Source organism: Meleagris gallopavo, chromosome 1 (assembly GCF_905368555.1).
Source record: "Meleagris gallopavo chromosome 1, MGAL_WU_HG_1.1, whole genome shotgun sequence".
NCBI lineage: Eukaryota > Metazoa > Chordata > Aves > Galliformes > Phasianidae > Meleagris > Meleagris gallopavo.
Window position 1 is genome coordinate 83,038,955 of NC_139404.1, and position 13,475 is coordinate 83,052,429.

Sequence of the window (13,475 nt, forward strand, 5' to 3'; positions counted from 1 at the left end):
TATTGAGTAACTTAATAAAAATGTGCTAAGTTCCAAAAAGAAAACAAAAATGAGCACAAAGAGCAGTTTTGTGAGCCTTTCAGTGGGTCTGTATGAGGATGTCTGTGTTCATATTGGAGTCATCCTTGCTCCATGGTGTAGGCTTCCACTTCTTGACCTGCAAGTATTAGTCACAGAAAAAAAATGTAGCAGACATTCCTATTTCTAGTGCTGCTTGTACTATAGCAGCAGCCAGTGTATGCCTGCACAGGCAAACCGGCTTTATGGAGCACTCCATGCTCTCCAGACATGACTTGTTAAGAGAGATTTCAAAAGCAAAGCTATCTAATGACTCTCTGGCTTAACCATTGAGGTCCTGGAAAAATATATCAGCATTCCTGATACTGCCAAGGGCAGGTTTTGTGGCTGGGAATTGGTCTGAGGCTACTGAGTCCGCATTAAACCAGCTGGTAGTATGCTGAAGTTTGACTAGTCCAATTTAATAGGTCTGGGGCCACTGACATAGAGACAAGCAGAAGTTATGCTTCCATGTTTGTGCAATTTTTAAGAAGAGTCTTCACATTCTTAGATAACTGTGAAATAATGCTGTGCAAGTAACCAAAAGGTGGTTCATAGGGATGAGCCTTTCCTAACTGGATTTTATCTATTCTTCTTCTATTTCAATTGTGTTTTCTCGTTGTTGTTTCTCCTCATCTGTAAGGTCCCAGAATTTGTTGGCTTTTTTGCTCTCAGTGATATCCCTTGATACTTAGCGAGAGATAAGAAGAACTAAAAATAGTGAACCTGTCTTCAACCCCTTAGGAACATATTTTGATAAACTCAGGCAGCAAGCAACAAGACTTAAAAAGGAAAGGAAGACATACCTCTCTGAATCTGAAAAAACCTTAGGAAAGCATGGCTTAAGAAATAGACTATGTTTTAGCTTTTATTTTATATGAATCAATTTGCCTATCCAATGTAAAACACATGTCATAATCCATTCAGGTAATAGGAACAAGGAAAGCTCTCTCTCTGTGATCTTGCTGCTTTTTCTGCACACAGATGTGACCCTGGCAAATGATCAGAGACTTACTTTACATTTTGTTGGTCAGCAGTATACATCGAGAAGGCTGCTAGAGAGCTGCTGTTTTTCCTTCTTGCATTTCTACACAGTTATTTGTACTATGGGGTGTTCATAGAACAAAAAATATTTTTTTAATGAAGCATTTATGAGTGGTTAAAAGGAATACGCTGAGGCTAAGTTTTCCAGATACTCATGATTTTGGGTGCTGCACACTTAGGATGAGCAGTATGATATCGCTAAAGGAGCTTATTTTCTGGGTGCATGCCCTATTTCAGGTTTGATGCTTAGAGCGTTAAAACCATCTAACATCAGTGTCTAGCTTAAGGGCTCTGTCCGTTGGAAGTAAGATGCCTACAGTGTGGTAAGAATCTGCCAATTTCTGGTCATCTTTGCAAACCGTGTCCCATGGTTTTCAGTATAGTGGCAAAGGCAGGGAAGGACCCTTGTTTTTCAGCCCCTTACCTGTTGTGACAACATGAGAAGAATTAGACATAGATGGCACTTTACTAGCAAAAATTCTGTTCTTGTGAACTTAGGACAACTTCCCGTGTTACAGGTTAAAGCCTCTTTACAAAACCACAGCTAACTACATCCATGTCAGTTCTGTGGACTGTAAATTTTTTTTCTTTCCATTATACAGAACAAACTCCCCCCAAAAAACAATCTATGAGCAAACCAAATTCCCAGGCTATTTCTCATAATGATTCACTGTGAGTACAGTGGGTGAGAATACATCTCTTAGACCTGCTCTGATAAAACTGACTGCAATATAACTCAGGGCCAACCTGGATCATGGCTTACCCATGAGGAAAACTTACCCATCATGTGCACCAGGGAGGGACTGGAAATTCCCTTTTTCTGTGTGCTTTATATTATGTTTACTGAGAAGCTCATTTAACCAGACACCATGCCGTACTCTGGATTCTGACTGTACCAATGTAGCAAGTAAATGGCTTTCAGAATGCAAGTACTGTGTCAAAGCCATGTAACACAAACAGAACTCAAATTAAACTGAAAGCTCCTAACTTCTTTCACAGCATTCTAAGGATTTATTTTTTTTTCAAGAGGACTGTTTGCTGACACATGGAACTGGAATACATATGAAAAGCCCAAGTAATTATATTTTGGTCAAGGCTGAAGTGAACTTTGGTACTTACCCTTAATCCCGTCACTGAGTTCTGTCATTAACTTCAGTTTCATGCTAGTTTATTCACCCAGTTTTCTATCTGTTAAATGTAAAGGATACTTTTAAAGGGGTCACTCAACTACTTAGGGTTTTTAAAGGGTAAAATATGTGCCAAATATTGCATATTTATAATGAAATTGAATCACGGAGGTCTTAAAATAGTTTTAAAAGCATAAAAATAGCTAAAAGTTCCCACTAGGAGAGTACTCTATAGATCGCAATTCTTGTTTTTGACTGTGGTACCTGTGGAGAATTTATCGGGTGTTCACCAAGGCCGTAACTTACTAGTACAGCTGTACTGGGCTGGTGCATTCTGTGTTTTGTCAGATTGCACATCTAGGACTACATACCTTATCTGTAATCTAGGTTGTTAGGAAAAGATCATGCTTAGCCCATTGGCTGTTCAAAGTAAGGCACCCATGTGTGGTTGCTCAGAAGGGTCAATAAGTACGTGCTAGGCCTGGAGTAGAAAAAAAAAACATCTCAAGCCTACCTTTCCAGGAATTCTTAATGTCAAATGAAGTCTGGAGCTAGAAAAACATTTTAATACCAACCAATCTTTTATATGCAGAAAACGTATAACTATTTTACAGAGCATTAAATATTTTTGCCATATTTATAGTCATTTTCTTCTTTGTGCCAACTCAAATACATGCTTCATTTTCATGTCTTTGTTACTTACTGCTTCTTAGCTCCCTCTTAGCTTTCCTTCCCCCAGCCTGCAGTTCTCAGGGGCATCTCTTTTCTTTTTTGTTTCATATTTTTTTCTCTTGATATTTCACTGATTTGTTTTCCATAACATTTAGATTATGTGATTCCATAACATTTTCAAATTAGTGGTTCCGTCTGTTTTTTCTTCCTGATTTCTTTCTTTCTGGTCTGTAGTTACTTTTCATCACTTTCATTCATTATGTTTTATCTTAACATTTTTGTTTTCTATTTTTGACTTGCAGAATTTGTGCCATAACCTCTTTCATTTAGTATTTTCCTATTCTCAATAAGGAAAGCATCTGTATCATGAGATAAAAGGGCACATCAATCTCATACATTCCTTTCCTAAGAGACCAGGATTATTCCCATCCTTGCAGGGCCTGTCTTGTGCCTTGTTGAGGTCAATTATATACCAAATTTTCAAGCCCAGTTTTCAATCGCTGAAGCACAAGGAACGTATCTCATTTCAAGTATTTTTTGTAATGTTTCGCTGGTGTCCACATAGACGCTCTCTAATTTTGTTAAGTTTTTGATTTTTGGTACAGTGAAGATGTTGAAGCTGAGGTACAAGCTGATTCTTATTTTTAGTCTACTGAAGTGGACAGTTTTGTGTCTACATTTTTCATTTGAAAGGGTCAAAACATTCAAATTCTTATTAATCCACCAAAGTTCCTTGCTACATGTCTTAATGAAACAAATGTACACCTGAGTGAGTGTATTCACTCAATTCCTTTATCTGAGCACACAAACTTGAAGCTTTTAAACCAAAATATTATCATTCCTTTCAGTAACTATATTATCAGTTTCAATTATCAATATTCAGTTATCAAGCTCAATATTATCAATTCCTTTCAGTGTCTAAAGGGGAGCTACAGGAAAGAAAGGGACAGACTCTTCAGCAGGATGTGTAGCAATAGAACAAGGGGAAATGGCTTCAGACTCAGGGAGGGTAGATTTAGGTTAGATACAAGGAAAAAGTCTTTTACAGTGAGGGTGGTGAGGCACTAGAATAGGTTGCCTACTGTTGTATGGTGTGGTGGATGCCCCATCCCTGGAGACTTTCAAGGCGAAGCTAGATCAGGCCCTGGGCAACCTGATGTAGCTGTGGTGTCCCTGTTCATTGCAGGGGAGCTGGACTAAATGGCTCTCAGATGTCCCTTCCAACTCTGAGGATTCTATGATCATTATGATAGCCCTTGGCTGACCAGACTCTCTTAGCCAGTATGCAACAAATCTTTTCATTCTAATGAAGACTAACAGGATTCCCTCTTCAAAGCTGCATGAAAGTCAAATACGCTGGTATGCTCAGCATCTCCAGTCTCAGGCAGTTTAAACACCAGCCCTCTTACTGTAGTACTGTAGACTAACTAACCATAGCATGACTGTTACATGGGAGTGTTAGCAAGAAATATAAACCTCATGGAGTCCCTTGCCTAGAGTTGCCTTGTAACTTCCGACATACATACATACAGCAGTGCTTTATGACACAGAGAAGAAGCTATGTATGAAAATTCCCTGCCTCTCCTTTTGACAGAAATTAAAAAAGGAATCTGGAGCATTTAAAAAGAGCTCAGCTGGGACTGGTGATGGCATCCCACATGTGAGGTCTCCTTTCTCTGATACTGCCTACTGGGAGCCAGCACATGCCAGCTGCTTCCTCTCTATAAATGCACACAGATGCCCCAACACAGATGCTTTAGTTGGAGCTGCAGACAGCTTTTCCTCCTTGTTGGACAATTGAGAGCATCTGCAGGTCTTTGTGTGATTGGATCAGTTGTGCTACAAGTGAGTAATAACTTGCAAAATTGTTCTGATAGCTCTATATGAGCGTGAGAACAGTCTGTAGTTAATAGCTTTTTCTGCAGGGTATTAGTGTTGGTTACCCAGAGCTTGATGCTACCTCAAAGCATCAGCAGTGTTTACATATGCAAGCAAATAAGAGAAAACTCTTGTGGATTTATGTAAGATTTGTGATTCTCAGCTGACCAAACATAATACTGCTAACAAAAAACTCCGTAATTAAATACTCCTTAGCATGTTTATACAGAAATAGCAAATTGAGTGGATGTATCCCTTCAGATTCTCTGCATAGAAGTAGTTAAGCTTCTGAAAATACAGAATCTGGAGTGATAGACAGTAGCTGGGTGTCATTTGAAACATTTCAGCTGTATGAGAAGATGAAACAAACTCTGTCATTGGAATAGTGAATAATAGAGTACAGGAAGAACACCTAGCACAATTACAGTTTGGGAGGCAGTTTTCAGAAGACTGTTACTATTGCATGCTTTTTGAACAGTGATGTATGTGAGCAATAGGAGGGTTTATTAGTAATTCCCATTTATATTTAGGTTGTTGGCATTTGGGGTTATTTTTAGATGAGAGCATCTTCACTTAAATTAGTAATGTACACATAGCATGCGCATTTTAAGGCCTAACATTGCATTTTAAGATATCTTCCCATATTCATAAGAAAGTTTTGTTCAAGGGAATATTGGGAAAGAGAGTAGTGTTTCCCTTATAGGCCAGAAGTCCATAGCCGGTACTGTGATTGCCTTTTTTTGTCATTGGAAAAGCAAAATATGACAGCTGACAAAATCCAGTTCTGCTAAGTCTAGTATCAGCTAGCTAACTTGAGATATAACTGCCCTTACCAACTATATGTAATTTAGACCTGTTGACAATTGTCTCCCCTGAAAATCCATATTCCAAAACCTATGCAGTTGCCCAACGCTAGTAGTAATGACTAAAGATACTTACACCTGCTTTAGATATGTCAGCGTATGATCCAATTGTAACAAATCATCTAACTTTATTTAGTGTGATTCTGGCTATCTGAAAGCATGAAGTGATGTTCAGAGAATTCAGAATAGCAGTGATTCCCTCTATGTTGTACATGGGCTATGGAACTGATTTATTATCAGCAGTCACACAAGGAGTGGGAATTAAATAATATTAAATGCATAAGATAGAAAGCACATGAAAAAGGCAAACATTGTGTTTAAAAGAATGAAAGAGATGTAACTCTTTGTGCAGTAACTTTCAGTATTATGTGAAACGTTTTCAGAACTGTAAGGATTGGAGATTTACTGGCACCACTGCAAATGCACATACAAGGGTGCACTTATAAATGTTGGTGTCTTTTCTGGGAAACAGCCTACATCTGATATGCTAGGGTGCATAGAAGAAGGTTTCTGCTTAAAACTTCATCTATAATGTGGAAGTGCCAGATACAGAAATAAATGCAACAGTAGACAGAATAGCTGATGATGATCCTTCTCAGTTGTTGAATTCAGAATGTACTCACAACTTTAAGATGAACCTTGGAATAGAGTTTATGAGGAGAAAAAAAAACAGTTCATTCTGTGACAAGACTAGGGAGATGCTTAAGCTTTAAAAGATGTTAATCCTTCAAAACTAGAAGAATCCTGTTACATCTGTTTCTAATTTTAGGCACAGATGTAATGTACAGACATTATCTGATGAAACATTTCCTAGAATATATGTTTTCTACAGTATAACCCATGACTGCAATTGTGTTGACAGAGGTGCTGAATGCCACTTGGACTTGAAGAATAGCCTGAATTTCTACCATCTTGAGTTACAGAAGAAAATACTCAGAGCCAGGTCGGAAGTAAAGGAGACTTTATTCGCGTGCAAAAAAAATGTATGTATCTTGACTTTTGAAAGTCCTTATGAGTCCTCAAAATGAGGTTTTATTATTACTTGGATGAAAAATCTTAGCTATATGCCTGACTTTAAGTCCTGAATTAAATATATCTTATTATAGTCCAGTTGCACCCATATTAAATTACTTTTTTGAACTTGCTTGTTTTCCTGATGGTGCCAATTACTCTTTTTAATTCTTCTACATCTTCTAATATAATAGCCTGTGTTAGCTGAATTGAGATGGGATGGAATATAGAGAAGTAGTAATTATAAGTTTTATCCTTTATACTCTTTTTATCCCATGTATGTGATACAAATGGTATCACTGCCATAATTCTGGGCTCTCCTGGTTCAAGAAAGACAGACCACTATTGGAGAGAGTCCAGTGAAGGGCTGGAAAGATGATTAAGGGCCTGGAACACCTCCATTACAAAGAAAGACTGAAAGATCTGGGACTGTTCAGCTTGGAGGAGAGAAGACTGAGATGCTTGTAATGCTTATAAATATCTAATGGGTGGGAGCTGAGTGGATGGGGCCAAGCTCTTTTCAACAATGCCCAGCTGAACAAGGGGCAACACGAACAAACTGGAACACAGAAAGTTCTGTGTGAATGTAAGGAAAGTACTAGTTTAGGGATTACAGAGCACTGGCACAGGCTGCCCAGAGAGGCTGTGGAGTCTCCTTCTCTGGGAATATTCAAAACCCAACTGGATGCTTTCCTGTGTAGCCTACTGAAGAGAAACTGCTTTAGCAAGGGGTTTGCACTAGATGATTTCCAGAGGTCCCTTCCAGCCCCTGCAGTTCTGTGACACAGTGATTCTATGACTTGTAATAGCTAAGGCATATTGCTCAAGATATTGGAACACCTCCAATAGGGAAGCTCTCTGCATATCTAATCCTACTTCTTGTCAAGGATGTGGACTTGCACCAACATAAATATTAATATAAGTTCTCTCAAATAAGGGCATCTGACAGACAGCAAATATTTCTTTTGTTTGTAGTAGGAAGTAAAGCTCAAGAGGGTGTTAGGATTTCTGAATCCAGATTTGGCTTTTTGTCTTCAAGAATGATCTCTCATGAAGTATGAACTGAGCACCAAGCATAAAGAGATGCATAAGGTTTTAGGAGTCTGGGAGGGAATAGAACAGAACTGGCTGTTAGCAAATGATGAAACATGTTTAGATGTTGATGAAAACCCTTTGATTGTTGCGCAGCTATTGAGCAGTTAATTCACAAGTAACTCTGTATTTTTCCTGTGGGAACCAATTGCTGAGATCCCAAAGCAGAAATGGATTTTCATAGAGGCAATTACATCTGGTTGAAACCATAGCACTAAAAACAGTTATCCAGATGAAAAGCCTAGCAATCTGCCACTAGTGTGAGAATTAAACATGTATGCTTAATACCTAATAAGTGGAAAATTATGTTGTTTAAATAATTAATCTGTATGTACCAGGGAAATGTAGTAGTGCGGTGCCTGTTTTGTAGAGGATGGAAATTATATGCAGAGGTCTCAGACAGTCTTGACTGATCCCTTAAATTCTGTAAGCCAAGATAGAAGTCCATTTGCCATGTTGGCTCCTGTAGTGAGATGGGAAATAGAGCAGGAGGAGAGGACACAGCAGAAGCTGAGCAATAACAAGTGTATCAAAAGTTGAAATCAAGCACAGAGGAAGCACAGTGAGCAACTGACTGTCTGGCACTGACAGAAATCAGTGTTGGTTTTGTTGTTTTTTTTAATATACTAAATGTCAAATATGGTGAATATAAAGGTTGTTTTCTATGGCCACTCCCTTGTTCTTATCTGAATGTATAAGTAAATGTTAAATAAAGACAAACACTTAAGAATAGCAAGTGAACTAGCAATTATTCAGATAGTGATTCTCTAGTAAGTAGCTGATAATTTGTCCCTTAACAGTAGAGACAGTGGAGGAAGTATTGTCTGTCCTGCAGTTTGATCTCTCTCCATATTATCTCCAAACAGTCTGTGAGAACAAAATGCCAGGCCTGTAAATAGAAAAATTGCTTGAGCATATCATTGCTACTTGATAAAAATAGACAAAGCCTGTTCTCACTTCATTCCTGACACAAAAGGTTAAGGGTGCTTTCCACATTACAGAGTTTATAGTGCATGTGCATGAAGAACTTAACACCTAAAATGTTAGCAGCAAGAAACAAATTTGCTCATTTGTGACCATAATAAGTCAAGCAACTTGATAGAGTCTCCAATGAGACCCATGGGAGTAGCATAACAGAAACCTTCCTTTGAACTCTTCAAGGAATTCAGAACTGTTTTTGTTTGATGTTACTGAATTGTATTGTTTCCTATGGGCTGGTGCTTCTTCCTGAGATGTCACTGTCTCCGATGTTTCTCTCTGTTTTCCAGACAAACTCTTTCTTGTCCTGCATAGTTACTGAAAGCTGCCCTCAAATGGTCTGCAGGATTTCCCAGACAGACATTCCTAAAACTGAACTGAGTTACTGAACAGCTAATTTGAGAGCCCAGCTTTTGCCTTGATGCTTCTAATTTTAAATTTTACACTCAGAAAGGTAGAAATTATTGTACCAGAGCCTACCAGCTGAGTCTGTCACCATGTATTTTTTTTTTTGGTACTTAATAAAATAAAAAGGTACTGGAGTAATCACAGAACATCAAGAAACCATTTCTTAGAGCAAAGTGTGCAGATGTGGGAGCGCAGCATAATCTGTCCTGCTTAGCCAGGGACAGATTCTTGCTGGTGAGTAACGCTAGTCAAAGCTGATGTTTTAAATGTAATGGAAGCTGGCTGGTAGCTGTGATCAACTTGAAAGTGACTGAGCAAAAGCAGTGTGTTAGGGGTCTGTGAATAAAGTGGATTGATTCACCTATTTGGTTGAAACAGGTTGGCTCAGTGCAGCTCAAGGCTGGAGTTTATGCACCAGGAAAGGACTAATCTCTACTTGGCTGAATGGGAAGGGAGAAATGGCTGTTTACACCTGATCACACCTCAGGTCAAAATGCAGGACAGACCTCTCCTGTTTCCTCTCTTCACACTCCTCAGTGGCCAGGCCTGGCCTGAAATGTCTCCATGTGAGACACGGCTGGAGAGGAACCAAAGAGCACTGAAGTTCTGGCATTCTGCTGTGCTGGTTGTGCTGCAGGGACAGCAGGGATGTAAACAAGGGTGGGGAAGAGGAGAGCTTCCGCCAGCCGCTGATCTACTCTCAGGAAGGCGGGAAGCCCAAGAGCCGAAAACATTACAGCATTGTCTTTTGGAACTAACTGAACATATGCGGAATCATTGTCCTAATGATAAACACTGTTATAAATATTGGCAGGACTTGAATCCAACCTCTGCAAAGGCTTCTTTTTTTAACTGCTACAAAAGCAGCTCAGATCGCATTTTTCTTTATCACATCTTTAAAGTTTATTATCCTGTGTCCTTCTGTGGATTGCCATATGGTAAAAGCAGTGGGTCTTAGACATGTTTTCTGTAGAACTGTAGTAGACATGAATACCAAACAACTTCACGAAACCACTAAATATTTGGCAAGCTCCTAGTCTACTGTAATTTTGAAAAAATGCTCAAGACAAATGTTTATGTTGAAGGAGGAAACATCCCCAGTATAAAGCTATCAATTAATGGATAATTTCAGCTTTCATATAGAACCCTGTTCTATAAGCTGTACTTCATAAACAGTGAATACTATTCTAATTAAACCTCTGTAAAACCTTAAAAAGCCTTTGAATTTGCTCTGGCTCTTCTGGCATGTTTCATACAGGACGTCTGGCCAATTCTCCAGTCTTCTCTCAGATATGTTACTGATCCAAAATATTTTCACCAGACACTCTGAAGTGGAATCACAGGTTTGCCAATTTCCATTTCATGCATCTTCCTTAGAAAACTGAAAATTACAGCTCATGAAAACTGGTGATTTGATTGCTCAATTTCCAAATTTTACTTACTAGAACAAAATAATAACAAAGATGCAGATGATGATGTCTGGCTTGTATTAGACATAATTGCTTACCCAAAAAAATTGTGTTATTTATTTCCAACCCAGAAGTTAGGCCTAGAGGAGATTGGTGCTCTTAAACCACTGATAAAATACAGATCAACCAGTAGGCCTTTGTCAGGAATTTTATTGCATTGTTATACAGACTGACATTTCCCTGAACCTGCATGGGTCTCTGAAGCAAAAAAATAACTCTCAGTATCTTCACAGTGTGTAATTTTCTCAATTCTCTGAGCTCCAAGACAGTATTTTTTTGAGAAACATATATATCAGAAAGAAAGATCTCAACAAAGGTCTCATATTCTGATTTCCTTGGACTTTACAGCAAAATTTCAAATGCTGCTGAAACTGCCAAAGGAGAAAAATGTGTTATAGCATTACTGATGATAACATAATCCTGTCTGAGTTTTTTCTTCTAACTAGTGCTGTGAGCACTTAAACAATGTTGTTTCACTAGGCTTGGAAGTCTCAGCAGAACTTCATTAAAGTACAGCTGAATGACCTGTTACATGCAACCTGCAAGAGGTTATTTGAGACATTAGCAGTGTAGTAGTCCTGCAAGTTGATGTGCTGTTTTCTAAAGCTGTATCCAGTGACTGGAGCATCTCCTGCCCTCTACAAAGTTGTAATCTTACCTAGTTGGCTGTTAGCCAGATAGCTTGGGAAGGATTTACTCTGGATCAAGTAAAAGGCCTAAACTCCTTACCTGTCGTTTTCCCCCCAATTCATTTGTTGAATCACTTCCCCAGCCTGTTCTTGATTAGAAGATTGTCCTCACTGGTTCCAAGCTGGAGCTACATGTTCAGGCCATCTCTTCTCCCTCCAGAAAAAGTTCTGGATGGAAGGCATATAGAAAATAGAAGAAAATTGTGGCTTTTGTAGTGAATCCCATGGGATAGATGATGATAGTAATCTGACTCTAGCTGATGCTGATAGAAGCACTAGAGGAAGCCAGGGAAAATTAGAGCTAGACCAGGTCCACTACTCTGAATATATTTGCTCAGAATTACAGAGTACTTAGAGACAAACTTCAAGGAAGGACTGTTGTAGGAACCAGTTTGGATTTCTACAACTTGGGCATGAAGTGACAGCTGTTTAAAAGAATACCACAGTATAACCAAAGCCCAGAAGTTCCCTGAGTTCAGACTTCGGGTGAGGTATTTTGGCCAAACTCATGCTTTGACTGTGAACGTGCTGAAAATCTCATGTAACTTTAGTTAGTGAGTGTTTCATAAGCTAGAACCTGTAAGGAAATCCCTGCTACTGCCATTTGCCAGCTGCCATTTGCAACAAGTGAAACAAGAAGATGAAATCTCCATAGAGAAGACAGGTTTATCAGGTCAGGACTGCGCTCTCTGGGTTTGTGGTAGTAACCTGGCTGCACTTTTGAGCTCTTGTTCCAACTCAGTTCTTTCTTTCTTTTTTTTTTTTTTTCTTTTTTTTTTTTCTTTCCCATCTTGCTCACTGATGTATAACTGTTTCACCAAAAATCTTATGCATTAATTGATAAGGGATCAAATGGGTGGTTTCCACTGAGCAAGCGTTATGTAGTGAATGCTGTTCTTGAAAGGGAATAACATAGATGTTCAGCGAGGGATTCCAAGCCAATGAGCCAGAATTGCAAAGCACTGCTATCTTTTATAGAACTTTAGTTTGTAACTTTGGATGTTGATGCCAGGAATGTTTATGTTGATGTAGCAGATAATCTTGAGGGAGATCGCGCAGCATGTGCAGAACAACTGGGGGATCAGCTAGCCAACATGGGTTCAGGAGAGACAGATCCTGCTTGATTAACCTGATCTTCTATAATTGAGTGACCTGCCTTGTGGATAAGGGAAAGGGTGTTGATATAATCTTCTAGACTTCAGCAAAGTGCTTTCGACACTGTCTCCCACAGTATTCTCCTGGATAAGCTGGCAACCTGTATCTTGGACAGGTGGTACATTCTTTGCTGAGTAAAGAACTGGCTGGAGAACTGTGCCCAGAAAGTGGTGGTGAATGGAGTTAAATCCAGCTGGCTACTGGTCACAAGTGGTGTTCCCCAGGGTAAGTATTGGGGCCTGTCCTGTTCAATATCTTTATTGATGACCTGGACAAGGAGATTGAGTACACTCTCAGTGAGTTTGCAGATTATACCAAGCTGGGAGAAAGTGTCAATTTGCCTTAGGGGTAGGAAGGCCCTTCAGAGGGATCTGGACAGTCTGGATCACTGGGCTGAGACCAGTGGGATGAAGCAAGACCAACTGCTGGGTCCTGCACTTCAACCACAACACCCCCTACTTGGGTTGGTGGTTGAGTCTCTACCCCTGGAGGTGTTCAAGAAACATTTAGATGTTGTAAATGGGGCATAGTTTAGTGGGGAAATGGTGGTATGTGGATGGTTGAACTGGATAATCTGAGTTCTTCTCCAATGTTGGTGATTCTATGATTCTATGCTTCCAAATATCATCAGAAAGTTAAAGTAACTGCTTACAGATAGGTCATTCAGGAACAGATTTAGTGGTGGGAACCTGATATTTTCCTTTGAGTTGAGGTACAGTTTATATTAGTATGGCAGCCTCTCCATTTAGTGCATTGTGAAATGGAAGGAGACTCTACCACCTCTGGCTATGTCAGTCCAGCAAATGTTCTTTGTTCAGTAAAGAGCTTCAATCCTGAACTCTATCAGATTGGCATGTTTCACTGCAAAACAAAGCAAAAACAATAACAAAAAACCCTCAAATACCAAAAACATTTATTACCAAGACATGACCTAGAGAGCTCTGTCTTCATGGCAATAGTGAGGTGGACATCCTGTGTTCAGCTCTCACCTTTTTTCTGCCATCACTGATTTCTGCAAGGTGAGTGGACACA

General features: G+C 39.3%; 1 long non-coding RNA gene across 1 annotated transcript in view; it reads left to right on the plus strand.

Annotated features, from left to right (window-relative positions):
- The window catches only part of LOC146545469 (uncharacterized), a 171,905-nt gene that overhangs the window by 96,936 nt on the left and 61,494 nt on the right, over window positions 1–13,475 (plus strand). Inside the window, exon 3 of the long non-coding RNA XR_014887016.1 lies at window positions 6,504–6,624. This is a non-coding gene — a long non-coding RNA (uncharacterized LOC146545469). The remainder of the gene's footprint in view (window positions 1–6,503; window positions 6,625–13,475) is intronic.